The 9,281-nt window shown below is 37.7% G+C and overlaps 1 long non-coding RNA gene across 1 annotated transcript; it reads right to left on the bottom strand.

Moving 5' to 3' along the window:
• Positions 1–595: 595 nt before the first annotated feature.
• Positions 596–2,943, bottom strand: LOC139132495 (uncharacterized). Its single transcript, XR_011552325.1, has 3 exons — positions 2,859–2,943; positions 2,010–2,175; positions 596–1,655 (listed from the first exon to the last, which is right to left on the bottom strand). It is a non-coding gene; the product is annotated as an uncharacterized lncRNA (long non-coding RNA).
• Between the last annotated feature and the right edge of the window lie 6,338 nt (positions 2,944–9,281).

Here is a 9,281-nt window from a genome sequence, read left to right on the forward strand (position 1 = left end):
GGAATTAGCGATATTTATTCAACATTTTGCGATAATTGAAATTCAAATTTAAAACATGTCTGTCATAAGCTACTTCGTGCAATTTAAATATTGCAGCTATGATGATGAGGTACATCTAGATATCGTGCACGAAATACATTGTTTGTAAACAAGAAACTCGCACTGGCGCAGTTCCGACGACGGTTGCCCTTTATATTGATTGATTAGTTCTCTGCAATATGTGCTCTGGATTAGATTAAATGAATGTCTAACATGTTTGGTAATGTCTTTACAGATTTCGCTCGCATGGGGACCAAGGTCTGAGATTCATGTCCCCGTTTTGAGTATATTTAACTTTAAAGGGATAGCAGCTGTGAATTTTGATGAGTTTTACTTAGTATGTCCATCGCATGTTCATGTGCTACTCCCCAAATGCATGATGCAATACCGAGTATTTAGCCCGTTAAGAGTAAAATGTACATTTATTGTTGACATTTGAATTGTTGCCCGAACTAGAATTGTCAACAATAACAATGGAGTATACTGAGTTGACGATTTTTTACCGTTTAATCGAATATAAGCAAAACAAAACAAAACAAAACAAAACAAAACAAAACAAAACAAAACAAATCAAGTAAAAACAAATCATCAAAAGTTATAGCTACAGGCTCCTGAAGATACAAAACAGTATAGACTTGTTCATTTAAGATTTCAGAAAGCCCATTTTTTCCCACATACCACTAAATTGTCGGGACGGAGCAACATCCTTTTCTTTACACATGGGGAGTACATATTCCATATTCCTCTGCGCTGATCTTGTGAATTGTAATCGTTCATATTACTAGCAAAGTATAATTAAACACACACACAACTTTGACTGTGTTTAAGTGTAGACAGCAGGCCCCGAACTACGTTTTGTGTTTTTAGTTGGTGAAGGTGATTTGTGGTTCCGAATGAAAGCAACGTGAGTTCATCAGACGATGGCACACTTATCCATAACGATGTGGATACAAATTAAGTCTTACTCCACAGCGACAACGATCCTTGAATGTCAGTGCTCCATGACGCCATTCCATGTATTATGCTACATTAATTATTGTCCCATACCACCTGATGTCCCATTGAAAATGATGAGTCAAGTTCAAACAATGCGCCCACGACAACAGGGTCGTCTAGTAAGGCTGAAAGAAGTGGTGGAAGATAAACCAGTTGCACAAACAAATAAAGCGAACACGACTAAATATGAAACAAAACTCGCTAAGATTCCAAGTTGTGCAAGTTGTTTCTTTCGCGATCCGATGAGACAATATTATAAATATGCTCTATGCCCATTTGCATAATCTTTTATGCCCATTTGAATAATCATAATCTTGCTATATTTTGTTGAGAAACTTTGTATTGACCCATGCAAGTTCAAGTAGTCGGTGATGAGTACCGCCATAAGGCCCATAGTCCTTCAATGGTGAGTATTTATTTTCATTTACAGACCATAATTCAAATCCAAAATCTTGCTGTAGTGTCTTGAACATTTCATAAACTGTGAGGATGTCCTTTGTCCAGGGATGTAGCTCTAAATCAAGTTGTTTGATATCGCTGAGAATACCGCTTTTCAGTAATTGGGGCAAAACCTTCAATTCGTCACCTTCGATGTCCATTTTCAAAACGTCAACGGTTTTCTGTAAGAACCAAAATGAAAGTGTTTCAAAATTCTTCGCCGTTGAAGTTACTCCTTAAATTAGCTCCGGCACTTATTATTTCAAGGAATGCTCAAGTTTTCATCTACTTCTTGTTTAAGTCCACTGTGCTCTGAAATCATCGCTCCAATTTATAAACTGTTGAGTCACGAAGTGAGCGGACACGATTCAAAGGAACTTGTTCCAGGAAAAGAATAAAATCTCAGATCATAAACAAACCAAGTATGTAAGTAAGTACGACAAAACAGAAAACAAACGTGACGTCACGAATTTGTCGCTAAACGATTCGTTATCTACAACAGTCTAAGGTAGAAACACGGTTCAAGAATATTTCACCTGTTCATGATGTAACATCTTCTTAATCGATGACAATGTTTTACATTTTATCGTCCTTGTCTCCTCCTTTCCGTACCGATGGACCATATGATCATCATCCGTGTCACAGAGTCCAATGTCATAAAACCAATTGCGCTCCGAGCGCCGATATTCTTTGTATCCATTACTAAAGAACATAATTCAAACAAAATGTTTCTATTGGAAAAATAATCGCAATCATACCAATTCATAATCCGATAACACTAGGTCAGAATTCGTAATACAATAGTTGTAAACATAGACACAAAACAGCACAAAACAGACAGTAAATAACCGATACACAAACAAAGTCAAATTCATGAAAGAAAGATACATGGACCTCTAGATCATCGTACCGGCGAAAAACACAAAATAGATATAAACTGTGCGTTTGTGCCAAATCAATGATGGTACTCACAATATAAGGGAAGTACCTGAAAGCCTACTCACCCAGCGTATCATTTGTAATTGCTAGAAATGTGTGTGCCTTTTGAGACGGTGAAGTGTTTTATGGGTGTTTTAATATCTGAGGGACACTTATAAATACCAGCGTTTGACCAACGTTATTGTTTTGAAACTTCTGAGTGAAGACTGGTGGCTAGCGGAATGCAGCGTTCTCCTATTGAAACATCTTTGAAGTCAAACGTCTTATTTCTATTCCAACGACCTTCGGCGACTTTAAAAATAGGAATCGAACGGGCGATATGCTCTTATAATTGATAGAATCGCCTTAGTAAGTGTGATACGTATGCTTATGAACACTCATGTACGCCTGTGTGCGTGCATGCACCTGTGTATTGGATGGAGCGAAACATTTAGTTTTAGACTCACAAAGGATCAAAGCTGTACACACTGCATCCATACTCAGCCATGTCATCATCAAAAGACCAGTCATCGGCTATGCTGTAAGAATACAAAACAATACATACAATAAAGTGAAGGAGTGAGTGGCTGATGTACGCATGCCTGAGATCGCTTTTGTTTTTCAAATAAGAAACCTGATTTCTTGGCAATCACATAAAGCCACTTATTTACACTATAGCTACAAAGACTAAAAAATTAAGTCATTGGGATCAAATATATTTATCGTCTTTTCATTTCAAAATTTAACAATTCTAACTCTTGACCGTACAACTGACCACTTAATATCATATTGATTTCCATGCAATAATAAATTTACACCTTCGTTATTTTTGTGAATACCTTTAAAAGAAATTCATATTTATGAAAATTTATATTGATGGCTTACCCAACGGAATACACGATGCATGCATTTGGCTTGATACCGACATCCAGACAGACATCCCAACCACCATCCAATGGTAAAGGATGGCCCATTCGCTGACCATTGTTACATTTGTAAGTTACATTTGTGACAACGTTCAGCAACAACGCCCATCTTTCTAAAGGGAACAGTGTGTGTTTAGTCTCATTTTCAACTTTGATGCTTCCCAGATTTATCTTGCTGCCAAATTTGATCTCGTGCAACTTTGTCTGAAGCTCCTAGTGCAAGCGAGAGACAAAATTCATTATGAGACTTGTCCACGATGCTTTAAACATACATTCACTTGTGTAAAAAAAGTTGAGAAAGCATGACAGGCACGTGAACGGACAGAGTGATGGGCACAGAGACAGAGAAACATGGAAAGATGACGCAAAGCTAACCTAGGTAGACTGAGAAATTAGGACCAGTAGGAGATGGTGACATACAGAGAGACGGACACACGCGTCGACACATATTAGGGACACAATATACGGAACTGACATAGGGCGATAGTCACAAACTGACAGGTAGGTAGACAAAAAGATAGAGACAGACGGATAGAGACACAGGCAGACAGCCAGTCGCAACATGATAGACAGACGGACGGACGGACAGAAAGATAGATAGGCAGATGGATATACATAAATAGAAAATAGAGAGACAGACACACGTATAATAAAAACTCCAACTTATGAAGGCCTATCAATATTATTATGGTATGACACCTGGGCGGCTATTTTGTTGCCAGGTTTTTAAAAATCTTTGGCGACTACACATAAGTGTGTAAAGTTACTTAAATCATTGTCAATTATGGTAAAATGGAATATACTGTAAGATAACTCATTGAAATTGTCGTGAAATATGATGTAAGGTCGCAAGGAGGTCAAAAATTCAAGTCTGTAGCGCCAGTCTAATAAATCTTAAACAGGAATTTCAAATTGGCACAGTGATAAACTTAGGTGTACATATGCAGGATAATTTAATGTTGATAAATAGTCAAAGGCTGCATCAGAGTATGTTTTATTTGTCATTTATAGTTACTAATTGGATTAATCCCTATGTAATTTAAAAAATACGTCATATTTTATTTGACGTTAACTTTAGTACACAAACTAAACAGCTTAAAATCTTAAGCAAATATGCAGTAAACCTCATTTCGTGCTCAGTTTAAATATGTAGGTTTATACTTGTTCTTATTTTGCTCGAGTAGAACTCGCGCTATGTAAAAACTTGTGAAACAAATATACGAAAATTTCGGGTTGTATTGAAGGGCTTCATGCCACAATAGATGATGATATGGTTTTTAAATAAAAGTGCCCTTCACCAAATCCTTTATCACCATTCTACCCTGCGACATGAACAACAAGAAAACGGGAAAATTCTGCCGAATTTAAGTAGAGTAGTGTAGAAGTTTGCATATAAATAGTGTGTTTGTACTGCAATCTAAATTCCTTTCATACAATAAAGCTTTGCTTTTACTGATTTCTTTGCAGTCGTGGAAAATAAATACCTTTCAAATGTTTCAAAAGTAATCAATCTCTGATCACATGATGATTTGCGACACGCTGCTTACCGTTGGTTGTAATGCTTAAATGTCTTTTTCCAATGATATATAAGCTTAGTACATTATATAAAACTGCGACAGAATTGCAAATAGAGCAGTAGGGCGCGAATGCACCAAACTTGGGAGCAAACGTTTCGTGAAGCAAATTCATCATATAAGCGACAAGCTCCATAAAACTGAAAAATTTTGCCCCTGTAAAAGTATCAGGCATTTTTATAGTTTCCGTATAATTACCACCGCATACATTTACCTTTGCAACAAAGTGACATTTCTGTCTACATGTTTACCTATAATTGTCAAGAAAGCTCATTTTCAAGCTGGTGGTATCTGATTGATTTCAGGGATTCTATTTTTTCAGTTACGTTTATACGGGGAAGATCATCAAAGCTGAATAGTTGCCAATATATTACGTTTACATTTTCGTGCAGCACACTCAAGATGTGTGGATTTCATAGTACTAGATAAAAAGAACCGAGTCTTTTGAGTGTCTGGATAGAGGTGTCAAATAATGTCGAATTGATGAGATCTGAACAAGTTACAGTTCCGTCACACGTCTGGGTGACTGCTTCCGTTCGTGCAACCACATAGAGGAACTGTGATTCCCCTCACTGATTATCTATGCGTCTCATGAAAAAACCTGATTTGCCTCCCTCCACATACAGTATATTTAATTTTGTCTACCCAGGGTGTTGTCCTAATTAATTTCAGTCCCTGTTTAGATTTCGTCAACTTGATAAGTACTTCGTCACCTTTATCCAAACACTCAAAAGATTTGGTTCTTTTTATCTACTATGTTATCTATACAACCTGTGTGTGCTGCACAGAAAAAGTAACGTAGCGTACCACATAGGCAGCTGTCTAGCTTCGATGATCTTCCATCCCTGTTTTGTAAAAATATCGCGATCTTACCATCTGCTTTCCTTGGTCCAATATCTCTCCGAGCTGCTTCCAACGTGTGATATTATCTGTAAAGAATATGGTAAGAATTTTACCATAGACACATCAGAGATGTAATAATTGAAATACATTGATAAACAAATAGGTTGCAAAAAGTCCTTCAATTATACTCTTATCACAGCTATTGTCTTACTTAATTACTCACCTTGGTATAATAGAAAGCTGAAGGTCACAGTTACTAAAATTAAAGCAATAACTGCGGACGTACATCGAGCTGCCATCTTGCAAGTTTAGGTTGTCAATTGGCGCCTTGTAATAAGCGATTGGGTAACAAAACTATGGATGTATGTACATACGTATATGTATAAGTCGTCAGCTTGTATGGTAAGTCTTAAAGAATACTTAGAAATTTACATATCTAGAATAAATATCATTGTAAGCCTAATCTGCTCGTAGAGAAGTCATAAAGAAATGGCATGCTAGAACATTCCGAGCTCAAACTGCCAAACAACCGCTAACATCACAATACTAAACATATTTTTTGGAAATTACTTTTTATGATATATTGGTAGTTGTGTTTCAACGACCACTGTAAATACACAGTTCTCATAAAACGCAGCCATATTTTAATCTTCGTTTGTGAAAACAGTGTCCTCCAAGAATGACCACATCAGATTGTAAAATTACGGATTTCATTTTAAGGAATGAGTGGATATATTTTGTGAAGCGGTTTTGGTACGATGTGTCTCATTCGAAAACATTTGAATTTGCCAAATAAGGAAATCAAACCGACAAATTTTGAATGGGCTTCGTCATCTGCTTGATTATTTGCTCTCCCCCTATTGAAAATCGAAAATTCTCTGTGATAAAAAATATGAGGTCTTTCTTTTTGATGAGAAAATTGCATTTTGCAAGAATTAAAATTTCTCAACATCAAATGATTGTTGATAGTGCTGCAGAATTTTTAGTGTTGACGAGTGTACACCTGATACTTAACAGTCTCCGAGAATTAATTTATTATCCACTCATTTTTTTTCTAGAATCGCTCATCGCTCATTGAATTTTTATAATTCAATATTAAGTTTCATTTGTAAAAGAAAACTTAATAATATAAAATAGCAAGTCGCGCATGTACATTATTTAGTTCTCGACACAATGAATTTTAACGACTCAGAAGCAACAAGATAAATATTTGACCAGCAGCAATGCACCAAATACAACATGTATTGAAAGTGAATATTTAGTGTTATGTTAATAATGCACCGTTTCATGTTAGCACAAGGGATCGTGATGTTAGCCAAGACTGTCGAATTAGCGTGACTGCCTTGACCTGTAAATAGAAAATTGAAAAAATATGTATTTACGAGTCGGTCATTAAAGTTTGAGAAAATGCTCTAAAATTGCACGCTATCTGTGTTCTTCCCGTTGTATGTCATAACAGAGGCGAACGGTGATGCTGACCTCATCATAATGTTTATACTCAGCAAAGCAATTCAATGACTTGCAATCGTGTATGAAATAGATTAGACTGTCGACAGTCCATAGTGCCTTTATCTGTCTCCTATTGGTGTAGCCTCTCGCACATACGACGGTGAGGGAATCGCAAGCGAAGCGCCGAAGGCGCGAGCCGCGAGTGCCGTAAGGCACGATTGACTGTTTTGTTCCGCTGCGCCCTCAACCGCAACAAAAGGCAAAACCCTGCTGTAATGTAGAGGAAGTGTTGACAGGTAACCGGTCACGTCATGGCCAGTTGGAAACAGTACCAACCCAAAGAGGCGACAGCAAATTTCTTTCTTTGCCTACGCCCTGTTCTCGACGTCATATCTCATGAAAAATTAATAGCAACCCAAGCCCTGCAACAGACACTAGTCCCTTGTGTCAACGTTTGCTTTCGGAATGCCTAGCTCGCGCCTTCGGCGTATGTGCGAGAAGACTACACCAATAAGAGACAGAAAAGGCACAAGGGACTGCCAACAGTCTAGTGGTAGGTCAATTATTGTGAATCAAAACATGACACCACCCCTGTGTGCAGTAAAGCCATCTTTCACATCCCATCGCCATTATCTTTCGTTTCAAAAAGTAAACTCTACCTGTATTTCGTATGTAATGAATTGGAATTTGCTGTTGAAGTAAGGTTGTAGACATTGAATGTGATACGTTCTGTCTGTGCACTGTGTTTGCGCTTGATATCTTTGAAAGAGTTTTCAAGTGTGTTATCAAACGTAACAGTTTTCAGAGCCAATGAGTTAGTCAGGGTGAAACATCACGAAAGCCTAAAACAGACAAATGGGCTGAATGCATATTGTATTGTATCTTCGTAAATCCCTGCGTTGGTTTTTCGCAGCACCTGGTAACTCCAGTAATCTTGTAGTTAAAAAAGAGACAAATAAGTCACATCACAACATAAAAACAATAAGACGAACTTGTTAAAAACTTGGAGATTGGGGCAGCCCTCAAGTCTCTGGTCCACTCAGCCACTTTGATCTTCTGTTGTGTAATTTAAAAATGTACTCTCTGCTCACAAGTTCAATCCTGATGATAATGTCCAAACGGTCACATGGTATAAGCGCAGATGGGTCAAGGGTTAATTGGGTAAACTGTTCCGGGTTATGAGCAATCCTATTCCAAATGTCATCAGTCAAAATGTCTTGTAGCTGTCTAGAGTATGTAATCCATAATGGTTGTAGGCACGAGACGGAGATTGTCACGAACCATTTATATGTAAGGTAAAATCAAAAGACTGGCCCCAGTTGTAGTATTTACTCGGTTTTGAACTTCCACGCAGGTCACTACGCGCGTAACCTGCAGGATGCAAAATACACAGCGAGGTCCATCTGTGGAAATTTTATCCTGTAAGCCTGTCCACCGAGAACCAGTCACTTTTTCTGCGTACCTTTTTTGTGGTGTATATATCATAAAATATGTTCCATAGATAATTGACTTGGCACCGGTAGTCGCCATTACGTCATTGCCCCACTCATGAAATCAACGCGTTCTATTCCTTTGCAGAGTTGCATCTGATCAACCGGGGACATCTGCGCAGATACGATTACAAGGCTGTTTTTATCGCCTCAAATGAAAGTCTAATCGCAGGTCGGGGCCCAGGCTAGCAATTCTCTTACCTTTGTTCCATGAACACCATCAAAGACGTATATTCCTATCATTTGATATGAGCGATATATCCTACTTGCATTGTAGTGATTTTACCTATGTTGTATTCAGGAATTGGTGTGTTTTCTTTCGATCATGCAACTAACATTTATGAGTATCTCGCGACATGCGGCAAGAATGAAAAGTGATGAACATAAACGACGTTTCGAAAGAATCACTAGTTATTGTCGATGGGGTCGCTAGGTTTCTGGGATAACTATGGATAATTCATATCGATAGCTTTGGCATTCATTTAAAAACCTCACTCGTGACAAGAATATCCACTATTTCTTTTGAGGCACTCATTAATGTCACTGCGTGGATTTCACTGCAAGACGACAAAGAAGTTTTAATCATATGCTCATGACCGTATCACTGT

This window comes from Ptychodera flava, chromosome 5, assembly GCF_041260155.1.
Source record: "Ptychodera flava strain L36383 chromosome 5, AS_Pfla_20210202, whole genome shotgun sequence".
Taxonomy (NCBI): Eukaryota; Metazoa; Hemichordata; class Enteropneusta; family Ptychoderidae; genus Ptychodera; species Ptychodera flava.